The sequence below is a fragment of the Aedes albopictus genome, chromosome 1, assembly GCF_035046485.1.
Source record: "Aedes albopictus strain Foshan chromosome 1, AalbF5, whole genome shotgun sequence".
Taxonomy (NCBI): domain Eukaryota; kingdom Metazoa; phylum Arthropoda; class Insecta; order Diptera; family Culicidae; genus Aedes; species Aedes albopictus.
In genome coordinates, this window is record NC_085136.1 from 118551389 (window position 1) to 118563441 (window position 12053).

The 12053-nt window shown below is 39.1% G+C and overlaps 1 protein-coding gene across 10 annotated transcripts in view; it reads right to left on the bottom strand.

The window, feature by feature from the left end:
- The window catches only part of LOC115254121 (uncharacterized), a 217108-nt gene that overhangs the window by 181771 nt on the left and 23284 nt on the right, over positions 1 to 12053 (bottom strand). For 3 of the 10 annotated variants that reach the window (XR_009996166.1, XM_062845262.1, XM_062845265.1), the window contains 2 exons: positions 9660 to 9938; positions 8506 to 9013 (listed from right to left, as the gene is read on the bottom strand). The gene's annotated coding sequence lies outside the window, so the exon portion shown is untranslated. The remainder of the gene's footprint in view (positions 1 to 8505; positions 9014 to 9659; positions 9939 to 12053) is intronic. The other 7 variants (XM_062845266.1, XM_062845271.1, XM_062845263.1 and 4 more) reach the window with 5 other exon arrangements.

The window sequence follows — 12053 nt, forward strand, 5'->3', positions numbered from 1 at the left end:
TTATTTAGCTTGAGCCGTACATTTACAGAAACTTTTTTTTTTATTGTTCTTCAATCACTTAACCTAATTTACAGCTCTTTTATCCACTAGGGGCACTGCGAGAGCGATTCTAGTTGGCAGCTGCACTTACAAACAGCGCCTAAATGTATTCTATTTCAATAGTGAAATGGAGAAAAAGCGTGGGCATTAATGATTCCTTACCTAATTTAATGCTGTTTAAGCAAACCTATGAGTAACTTTGTTGTTGAACTGGCAAGAAATGGAAAATACAAAAAACACAGTTTCCCAAAGTTTTGCTCGAACAGCATTAATTAAGTTAGGTAAGGAATCCACGCTTTTTGCACCATTTCATTGCAGAAACGGAGAATTTACCATCTCACACGGTGTGTTTATAGAGCAACTTTAAAACAAAAAAATAAGTAAGTCTGAAATTTTGCCCAGTGATGCTTTGGGCCATTCCCTTCAATTTGCTGGGTCGGTTGAAATCATCCATCGGGGGGTCTAGAACAAAATTTTTTTTTGAAGGTTTTTCATGCAAAAACTGTTAAAAGCGCATATTGCATCTCCTACAAATAGTCACAACTTTTTTGTCTTTGAAGATAGAACCATACAATTTTTAGGCGTTTCGAAGTAGTATGCGTAGATGACTGTGTGAAAATTTCATTGAAATATGTTGAATGGTTTTCAAGTAATAGCAAAACTATCAAACGTATTCTAAAATACTAAGCTTAGTAGCAAACGATCAACAAAATATCTATATTTTTTATACAATAATACATGAAAAATATTTTATTCTGAACACCTTGAGTCATTATGATGGCGGTACTGTGAAAACTTGTTTTTCAAATGATGAATAGATACATAGTCAAATACATGAAAGGAAAACACACACTGTCATTATGTAGCTTTTCACTAAAGTATTAATTATTTATTTCAAGAACGTGGTTTAGCGTATACAAGTACAAGTATGCCTCTATTACGAATCCTATAATAAACACAATAAACACAATTATCATGATTGCTGAGCATGTCGGCCTTCCCTAAAGAAAATATTTGAATGTTATTTGGTAATCCAAGAAAAGCACTCGAGGATTGGGAAACATCTCTGTTTCGAAGAAAAAGTATAGAAACTAAATTATTTTGGTATTAATGTTTACAAGCTCAAAATTAAATAACCCCGTAACGTGGGTAGATCACCTTAGAATGGTGCGTTGCGGTGTAAGATCTACCAAATCAAATTTTGATCTTGATATTTACCGTATTTTTAAATATTTTAAGATCAAAGTTTGATGCTCTTTTCCTTGTGTTTTGTAGTATTTGTGTTTCAATGTACTGCTAATTAACATTTTATTTCAGCAGGATTCAGGTAAATGTATCGTACGATATAAATAATATTTTAAAAATATGTAACTGTGGCGAGCGTATCACTAATATGTAGCTTATTTGACGTACAATGTTAATACATATTATTTTATATTTCAGATTATCAACCGCAGAATCTAGTAATTCAACCAAATGCCAACAAGATGACTAGGAAACCTGGATGAATTGGGCAGACAACTGATTCGAAGCAGTCTAAAAATGGTGTGCCTGAACGTTAACCAAGCGTATCCTTTGGAGTTTATCCTTCCACTAACAACACCCAAATTCCCGTGACACCTAGGCCTGAGAGATCGTAGAGTTGTCTACATTTTTCATAGGTGTCCAAAACTAACCATCCTTTCCCATTCCTCAGCAGTCGCAAGGACGTGGCCAGGACAGTGCTCGACCATTGGAGGATTGCGTCAATCTTGTCTAAGAGTCAGAGATTAGTCCCAAATCTTTGTGCTTTGGTTCGGACGGGAAGGAGGCAACCCTCATAACAGCGGTCTAGGACTGTACCACCTACGAATTTGTGCGACTCGCTTAATGCTAATGCTAATGCTAACAAGCTCAAAATTAAATAGTATTTCACCTTAATCAATGAATAAAAATAAGTTAACTCTGTTAAATACCTCATAATAACATTGAAGTTGTGGGTATGAGTCCACATCAAACCAAGACAGGACACAATAACGAGAACTGAAATCAAAACAGAATTCAGTTATGCAATATTCGATCAAGGGCAACTTTACGGTACTACACATAGTTTTCGGATTATTCCACGATATTTGACATAGCTGTTGGACCTAAACTTAGGTTTGTCTTTAAATTTAATAGCAATATGATGCTTATTACTTATGCCACCATTTATTAACAAATAACTGATAATAAGTTCAGAAAGAAGAGGTAAAAGAACGGAGTACTTATTGAAAGTGTTTCTACATTAGGCATGAAAATTAGGCTGTTCAGCATAAAGCCTAGGAAAAACAATTTGATAACAATGATTTAAATAGTCTTATCGATTTGCATATGATGTCTCAAAAATATTTTCTGTGGTTTCCTCCAAGCATGAGGAAGAGTGATTGATCATTGTTAGGGCGTCGTTGACTAGTAGAATATTTTCAACATATATCTATATCTTTCGAAAAAATAACAAACAGTTTTTCTTTTTGTAATCCAAATTATTGCGCCACGCTCTCCTAGAGCCTTTCTTGCAATCTGATAGACCTTAATCATTTAAAAAAATGGAAAAAATGAACATGTATACGCAAAACCGCGTTCTTGAGATAAATAATTAATACTTTAGTCAAAAGTTACATAATGGCAATGTGTGGGTTTTCCTTTCATGTATTTGACTATGTGATTGTTCATTATTTGAAAAACAAGTTTTCACAGTACATACCGCCATCATAATGACTCAAGGTCCTTAGAATTAAAAATTTTTCATGTATTATTATATAAAAATATAGATATTTTGTTGGACTTTTGCTACTAAGCTTAGTATTTTAGAATGCGTTTGATAGTTTTGCTATTATTTGAAAACCATTCAACATATTTTAATGAAATTTTCACACAGTCATCTACGCATACTACTTCGAAATGCCTGAAAATTTTATGGTTTTATCCATAAAGACAAGAAAGTTGTGAATATTTTTAATAGATGCAATAATTTACAATATGCGCTTTTAACTGTTTTTGCATGAAAAACCTTCAAAAAAATTTTTTGTTCTAGACCCCTCGATGGATGTTTTCAACCGACCCAGCAAATTGAAGGGAATGGCCCAAAGTATCACTGGGCAAAATTTCAGACTTACTTATTTTTTTATTATAAAGTTGTTCTACACAACACACCGTGTCTCACCATACAAAAATTCAGCTCAATTCTACAAATCTAGTACTTTACAGATTGTGTCCTATTGATTCTCCACTCTTCGACCTTTCGTGGCCTTGTTGTTTACGATTCTGGACAAACACTGGACACTGGAATTGTGGAAATTGTTTTGGAACCCTGGTAAGCGTTGGCGGTTGTCGAAATTTTACTGAATCAAGATGAGAAGTGTGCTACTTCAGCCATTCTTCCTGGGATTTCTCCTACAGTTCAATTCTTTGTTTCTCCAGAAATTTCTTCAAGGATTTCATGAGAGCTCTCATAAATCTCATAAAATTCTTCGAGAAATATATTTTGGATTCCTTTAGAATTTCCCTCTGGTTCTTTCAGGTTTTTTTAGATTCCCAAAGAGGTTTCATCTAGGATTTCTTCAGGAGTTATTTCTGAGAATTCCTTGTGGGGTAGCTCTTGAGATTGCTTCGAGGTTTTCTTCAGGAGTTTGTTCCGAAATTCCTCTAATTTTGTATTTCTAGGATTCATCAGGGAGCTATTTCTCGCATTCTTCCAGGAGTTTTTTCTGCGGTTCCTAATGAGGTTTCAGGAACTCCTTCAGGGATTTCTCCAGGGATTCCTTCTGAAATTTCTTCAATTCCCTTTGTTATTCTTCTGGGAGTTCCAGGGTTTCTTCAGAAATGTCTTCAAGGATTCCTCCAGGACATTCGTTCCGGGATTCCTGCATGAATTCGTTCTGAGGAATTCGTTCCAAGATTGCTACTGGAATTCTTCTGAGATTCCTTCAGGTGTTCCGGGATTCCTCGAAGAGTTCCGGGATACCTACCTTCTCGTGAAAGTAACTCTTGGTGGAGTCCAAGAAGGAACTTATGAAGGATTTCCAGAAAGAGCTCCTCAAGCTCAGAAGAAGGAGTCCTCAAAAGGAGGAGATCCAGAAGAAACTCCATGGGAAGTTCCAGAAGGAACATGGGTCTCCAGTTAACCTAGTGGTTAAGGCTATGGATCGCCAATCCGGAGACGGCGAGTTCGATTCCCGTTCCGGTCGGGAAAATTCTCTCGACTCCCTGGGCATAGTTGTGCTATTGTACTTGCCTCACAATATACAAATTCATGCAATGACAGGCACAGAAAGCCCTTCAATTAATAACTGTGGAAGTGCTCAAAGAACACTAAGTTGAAGCGAGGCAGGCCAAGTCCCAGTGGGGACGTCGAGCCATAAAGAAGAAGAAGAAGAAGAAGGAGGAGGAACTTGTAGAGGAATGACAAAAGTAACTCATTGAGGAATTCCCGATGGAACCCAAGTAATCAAAAGTTCAGATAAGAGGGTACTTTGTGGTAGACTGCTGACTTATCGCTACGCTGCTGAAGATACTTAACAAATTCATGCTAACTTCACTACTGTATAAGTGTGCAAATCTCTAGCTCCCGACAGAGAATCGATTCAAGTCAGACTTCACCGCCAGTCATTTCACTGTAATTATAGTAATGTGGTAGAGCGTAGGGCTATCACGCAGCAGCTATAGGTTCGAATCCGGCGGGCGGCATATGTTTATTGCTCAAACATTATATTCATTAATTTAATAAATTCATATTCATCTTTAGTTTAAGTATGTTCAAACAGTTGGTTTCTGCAAAAAAAAATGACATTTAATTCTTCCTCGAAACACAGTTTTACTGAACTAAATTTCTATGAACTTGAAAGTTTAAACAAAGTTCCGAGTAGCATCTTAAGCAGCTTTCAAGCTGCTTAAGAGGCTAACAATGAGCCTTGCCGAAACTTGTTTGCGAAGTTCCAGCAAGGCTCATCGTTAGCCTCTTAAGCAGCCACAAAGTTCCATTCGGAACTTTATCTGAACTTCGTGGAACTTGAAAGTACAATTTGCCATGGGAAGCGGATCTTTTGATTACTTCGGAACTCCTGGTCACTCTCAGAAAAAAAAAACGCTGTAGGAATTTCAGAAGAAAAATCCGGGAAGACTCTTAAAAACAACTTCTGGACGAATCCCAGAAAGAGCTACTGGAGAAATCTCAGAAGATGGAATCCTCAATTGACTGGAAGGAATCCCTTCCAAAACTCCTAATCGATTCTTTGAAGAAATTTATAGGCGAATATCAGAAGGAACTGCTGGAGAAATCGCGGAAGGAATTCCAGTAGGAACCTCGGAAATAATTCATACAGGATTCCCGGAACTCCTGGATATAGTATAGAATTAGCTTAACACACATAAATAAAAACTGAAAAAAAGAAACGAAACTCCTGGAGGAATCCTGGAATGCATTGCTAGAGGCATTTCAGAAAGAACGCTTAATGGAATCCCAGAATGAACTCCTTTAGGAATCTTTTAACTCCTGGAAGAATCACAGAGAGAACTTCTAAAGGAATCCTGAAACCTAAGGAAATCAGGAAAACCATAAGAAGCATCCTGAGAAAACCTAGAAAGAACTAGGGTAGGAATTATTATTCCCTCGGAATAATTCCAGAGGGAAGCTCTAAAGAAATTTAGAATTAATCCCTGCGGAATCCCAGAAATAAACTGCGTGAGCAACCCCGGGAAGAATTCCTGGGAGATTCTCAGAAGGAATCTCTGGAGAAAACCAAGGATGAAATTCCTAGAGGTTCGTGGAACGAATTCCTAGAAGAGTCTCGGAAGGAATTACACTGAAGTAATTACGCGGTCCGTGGGATTTTCGGAGGGTTACAGAGCCGTTACCGAGGTGTTACAGCGCTGCTTTTGGGGTGTTCGGAGGGTTTTAAGTGCGTTACATGCGGATCAAGGGAGTTATAGGGAAATTTTGGAGGTATTTCAAGAAGCTTCAGAGGATTTTCGGCGGGTTTCCGACACGTTACAGAGGCGTTTTCAGGTGTTTCGAAGGGTTACTGTGGGTTCCAGAGGATAACGCACCTGAAAAGACCCTCCGAAACCCCAGAAAACGTCCTTAAAGCCCACTGTATTGCTTCTCAAACCCGCTGAAAATCGTTCGGAACTTTCTGAAATCCCGTCGTTCCCCTTTTGTAATGTAACCTGAAACCTTTGCACATCTATCGTGACTTGACTTTACGAAGTTTCTAAGGGAATTCCCTTGGTGAGATGATTCCCGAGATGATTTTCTGAAATTCCTCCAGAAATTCTTTCTGTTGTTCATCCAGGAATGCTTTCTCTGTAGTGTCCCCAGAGTTTCCTTCTGGGATTCCTTGAAAATTTCTCTAGGATTTCATCAGACGATTTTCAGAGATTTCTTCAAAGCGTTTCTCTGGTATTTTCCGTGAAATTCTTCTACGACTCATCCATTTTTTTTCTAGAAGTTCTTTGTAGGATTCCTGTGGGAGTTCTGTGCAGCAGGAGGTCCTTCTGGAACTTCCAAGATATGTTACTGGATTCTATATTCTCCAGAATTTCTTACTGCGTTTCCTTCAGGAGTTCTTTCTAAGAATCCTCTAGGAGTTGCTTTTGGGAAACCTCCGGAAGTTACTTTTGAAAATCATCCAAAAGTTCCTTCAGCAAATGCTCCAGAAGTTATTTCTGGGAATCGTCTAGAAGTTCCTTGTTAAAGTCTCTCAGGAGTGTTTTTTTTTGCTGGAATCCTTCGAAAGTTCTTCGTGGGAATCAAGCAGAAGTTGCTTCTAGGAATCGTGCAGAAATTCCTTCGAGAAATCCTCCAAGAGTTCTTTTTAGATAACATTCCTTGGATTGATGGAATACCTTTGAAATTTGTATTCTGGGAATCCTTAAGGACTATCCACAATCGCTAGATCGAATTCCTGAATTCTAGACGACACTCGAGTTCCCTAGAAAACTAACTTCTAACCGACTTAAGACTGAATTCTCAAGAGGAATTTTCGAATAACTTCCAGAAGAACTTCTCAGAAGCGATCCATTAAGGACAGACTTGTTAGAATTCCAAAATGGCCGCCACAATGGCCGACTTTGGCACCTACTCACGATTTTGAGCGCACAAATCTCTTCGTAAACAGAACCAGAGCACCTAATCTTATTATTTTAAGCTTATTACAAGTGAGAAAGAACAGAATAATGAAATGCTTTGTTGTGTGAAGCTTGCTTCTTGAGATTTGTGCGTTTGAAGTTGTGATGCACTGTTGAAGCGGAGGATGTCAATACGTTTGTCCTTAGGATATCCATTAGCCTGGTACATGGTTTATATGGGAAAATACAAAAAAATGAAAAAACTCAAGTTCCTGTATACTTTTTGAGTTCCCCTTTGGTCCCATATCAACTGTGCAAAATTTCAGATCGATCGGAAAAACTATATTTTAGCGCCCGCCATTCTTAGTTTTTCATACGATTTACTATGGGAAAATTTTACTCCTGCAAAGAAAAATCGCTAGGAGTCACCCTTAGATCCCTAAAAATAAGTCGACGAATGATTTCTGTAGAAAACTTCACTAGGAATCAGACCTCTGAAGATTGCAAATCCTTGCGACGTTCGTGGAAAAAGTTATTAGGCCTCACCCGATCGATAAAATAACGAGATTTTATTATTTATTGTTATTCCTTTTACATGTTCAACAGCGTTCGCATGCCATTCGGCTTTCAGTTAATAACTTTTTTCACATGCCTCAGATCGCTTTGTGGTCTTCGGAAGGTTGGTTCCTCGTAAAATTTCCAACAGAAATCATTCATCGATTTATTTTTAGGGATTAAGGGGCAACCTGTGGCGATTTTGCTTTGAAAAAGTGATTTTCCCCATACTAAATCGTATGAAAACTTAAAATGGCTGGCGCTAAAATATAGTTTCTCTGATCGATCTGAAACTTTGCACAGTTGATATGGGACCAAAATGGAACTCAAAAAGTGTACAGGAGTAAAATGTCTTTTTGTGTCCCACGCTAATATCCATAGAAGGCATACAACGTGGTATCCTTAGCCGGATTTACTAAAGAAAACCAAGATTGCTTTTTAAGATTGACTGCTCCATGAATTATAAAATTATATAAGAATGTGCAAAACGAATTCCTGGGGCCCAAACACAATAAGTTAATACAATGTAAAAAAGGCTAGTTTATCCCCATATATTAGGCGCAATTTGATCTCAGCGGTTGTTGCGATCAGGAAGATCACGGTACCACTTATTCCCGGTTTTCAGAAATCATTTTTATTACTAAATTTAGCTTATGGAATTGAAATTTTAAACAACTGCCAATTAATTATCGCCATACAGAGACACATCAACCCCACTTCAAAAATCTTTGCATAGCAAATCTACTCCTTCCGTCAAGGCAAGATAGCCGTTTAAAAAAGGGTTGAATGAAACTTCATAATCGGGTGCGATGATGGTAAACTTACCCTTTACAATACCGGCGACTCTCCGACGATGGTACTCCCGATGTTCCGACGTCCTTCCGGCGTGTGTACGCTCTCTATCTGTGTGTACACACTGCAATGTACACTGGACAAAAACTTCACTACCGACGTCCTTATCACCTACCACACTCCCTTCCTCAACACTGCACACGCGCTTTTGTTTTGACGACACACTCCAGCTTACAATAAACAAGCCTACTATGTGCAACCGTTCGTCGTTCGTCGGATGTTGGATGCTGCTGGTTCAGCTCACTTATTTCTCTTCTTCTTCTTCGGCACTGCACTGCACACTCTTCTCTGTTTACGGTCAAAGTAAACCGGGTGGGCTACTTTTTTCGCTTTGCTTCGCACTACTCTTCGTCACGACGACGGAACCCTTCTCGCGGATTCTTCTTCGTAGATATTCAAAATAACACTCGGAATGCACACAGGTGTGCACTGACTGGGCAGGATTCAAACACTAACACTGATACAAGGGAACTCGTGCAGACTAGAGTGGCCCAAGGTAGGAGGAAAAAGGGAAAAATGATAATACGGAAGTTTCGAAGCTTGCAGCGGATTCTGGGAGTAGACATGTCAAATTAAGTTCCCTGAAAATTAATGATCATTTGTGCAACGCGAGCCCAGTGGACCAACATCCCGACATTTGGCAAAATTGTTGCTGAATTGTATTAAAAACTTATAGTTTTACATGAAAGTATGTGACATTTTCCATCACTGCACTATCAATTTATTTAATAAAAAAGAGCCTATATGAAAGAGAGCCTCATGATTAGAAACAACTGCGTAGGAGACCACGTTTTTCTAGAGAAAAAAACATTAAGAGACGCTGAATGAATGTTTCTACGTAAGTCTGGATAATGTGCCATTGTGCAGTGATGGGAACTGTCATGAAATTTCATGACAATGAGATTTTCATGACATTTCTCATCCTTGTTTTGACTATTTGCGACGTTACATTCAAATGTTCTTATACCAACTTCTAACTGTTCGTGTGAAGGCTTCCAGATGATGATCTAAAATGTCCAGGGAATATTGCTAGGCATGTCTACTCTCAAAACCAGATGCAAAGTTTAGATTTTGAAATTGTATGCCTTCTGGGCCAATCTAGTGCCCACTCACTCCTACACACTCACAGTAATAAGACCTCGTTTATCTCATGCAGGGATGTGCAAAAACTTGTTTTCGGATTCCCTTCGTTCGGCGACCTTCCTTCCGTGTTTCGTTGGGAGATTGTTTTGGTAATTTTCACAGCTTCCAGCGATGGTTACCAATGCACACACACACTTACATACGTATACAACCGGGCGACAGGGCCTCTTCTGCCTAGCTGGACATCAATCAGCGGGCGAAGGCGATGGCGAGGCGGCTGGTGCGCTGCGAGACGACGAGATACCGAGATTGGTGTTGATAACCTTCCGGGGAGAACAGAAACAAAGAGGAGAAATAAACATCATTCACTTGCTGCTTTTCTGCTGCTGCGAGAGTTGTTTGGGAAAAAGCACTCTCACACACAAACCAACCATCGCATATCGTATCGGCCGGCCCGGCACTGGCTCTACTTGGGGTTGGCTTGGCCTGGAGTAGGCTACGGATACGATGCACGATGCGATGGTTGATGAGTGAGTGAGCCTACTGAGCTGAGGCTGCTAATATAATATCAAAGGCGGCGTGGCGAGGTGGCGTGGAAAAGCGGGTTTTTCAATGGATGCTGCGATGCGATGGTGAAATGTGTTTTCTTTTCTCTTTTGGCGTGTATGTAACGATGTACCGAGAATTGGGTTCTTTGTCCGCTTTTGGGGTAAATTTGGCACTTTTTGATCTTTTGTTGTGGAGCAAATTGCGCCACTGGCTGGTCGGTGCTTTGGACTCATTCTTTTTCAGTTTTTTGGATAGTTAGTCAGGTATTGTAGGGTATTAGTTCCCTAATTAAGCATGTGGCTCCCATTTTCATCCTACTAAAAACTAAGGAATGAAGCGCTGTTTGTTTTGTTTCTTATTTTTGTATTTTTTGTTAGAAGTGAGCACGCATGAAACACAAAAGAACGGAATAAATCGGTGCCGTAATCGCTTGTTCTCGGATAGGATGAAATTGGGAGCGTGAGATTACTGATGGCACTCGTACCCTAGTAAATTATTTTAATGATCTGTTCAAAAATCTCCATCTCGGGCTTGGTGATCTAATGGCTACCGCTTCTGATTCGTATGCAGAAAATCCTGGGTTAAATCCCTGGTCCATAACTTTCCTCCTACTTTGTATCTTTCTATTTACTTCCTCTCTTTCTCTTCTCTATAAACTTCATACCAATCGCTAGGACAGAAACGAGTTGAAAAAGCGGTTTTCCTTCAGCCTACAGAGTATTCTACACACAATCTATACTCTATCCATGTATTGCATCACCGACCAAAGATTACTCCCAAATCTCTCACATCCTACGCTACTAACAAATACCCCATCCCTGGTTGTGGGGACGCAGAATGATCTCTAGTAGCAACAACCATCACACTCTAACATTCCTTCGCCTTCTTAACTGACTGTAAGGACTTGGTCGGCGCCAGGATTGATCAAAAATGTATGAGCTGCTGAAATTGCACTTTGAGAATAAGTGGAATTCCTCATTCGCTTATTCAGTTGGATCACAGTGCAATTCATACCAGTTCACATCAATCACAGAGGAGCAACCATTGATATGTACAGTAAGTCTAAGCTAAGTAAAGCTAAGCTAAGCTTAATCTCTGAGGGTAAGAATTTCAGGAGGAATCCCGACAAGAAGTAATCCGGTTAAAATTCCCGGAGAGCCCGTGAAATAGTTCAATAATAATTCTTTGTAGAGACCTGCTATAGAGGAATCCCCGGAAAATCTATGGAGGAGTCCCTGGAGAATTTAGAAAAAAAATTATGGGAGCAATTTTTATAGGAATCCCTGGAACAATCCTTGGAGAATCCATTACGAAATTCTGCAAAATAAATCTCAAGGGTATTCGTGAAGGAAACCCGGGAAAATTCAGAAAGAACGAAAAATCCCTACAGGAGTTCTGGAAGCAATTTTTAGAGGAATCGCGGAAGTAATCCGCAGATGAACTTCGAGAAAAAAAAACATGAAGGAATCCCGTAAACACATGTTGGAACTATACAGGAAGTAATCCAAAGAAGAATTCATGGATGAATGCCGGAAGAAAATCTTATAGGAATCTCTGAAACAATCCCCGGAAGAATCTTTAAAGGACATCCATGTGGAATCAATAGAAATCTTCGGAGGAATTCCGGGAGAAATCTTTGTAGTACTGGGAGCTATCTCTGGAAGTAATACAGAAAAAAAAACCCTAATGGAATCCCTCTGAAGTATAGTATCCCAATAGCAACTGGATATCCCAGAAAATTTATGATAGAAATCCAATGAGAAATTCAGGTAGAGATCTCCGGAAACTCCGTTGAGGAATCCCTGAAAAAACCTAATACAAAAATCTCTTCGGGAATTCTGGGAGCATTTTTTTAGGAATCCCGAAAAGATTCCATTGAAAAATCTGTA